The sequence below is a fragment of the Dasypus novemcinctus genome, chromosome 11 (assembly GCF_030445035.2).
Source record: "Dasypus novemcinctus isolate mDasNov1 chromosome 11, mDasNov1.1.hap2, whole genome shotgun sequence".
Lineage (NCBI taxonomy): Eukaryota > Metazoa > Chordata > Mammalia > Cingulata > Dasypodidae > Dasypus > Dasypus novemcinctus.
Genome location: NC_080683.1, coordinates 74,355,313 through 74,355,665, shown reverse-complemented (window position 1 = coordinate 74,355,665; position 353 = coordinate 74,355,313).

Genomic DNA, 353 nt, shown 5'->3' with positions numbered 1-353 from the left:
TTGACTAGTGTCTTGAATTTATCATTTTGAATCTGCCTTATGCTATTATCTGAGAGTCCTTCCTTTAGATAAATATCAAATCAAAGCCTTCTATAGTATGTCAAGTGGGGTAGTTTCAGATGGTTTGTAAACAGATTTTTAAGTCTTCCTTTTGGAGAGTATGATGAGCTGCAAAGGGAATCTTTGTATAGAGTCAGTCCAATGACAAATATAGGTCTTCTAGGCTTATGGAAGGATAAGAAATAAGAAAAAAGGGCTCTCCTGGGATCTGAAGGAATTAAGGTTTGGCTTGGGTTGGAAAGGCAGAGTGGTTATATAGTACAATCATTGGCTTAACTCTAATTGTTTCCTTA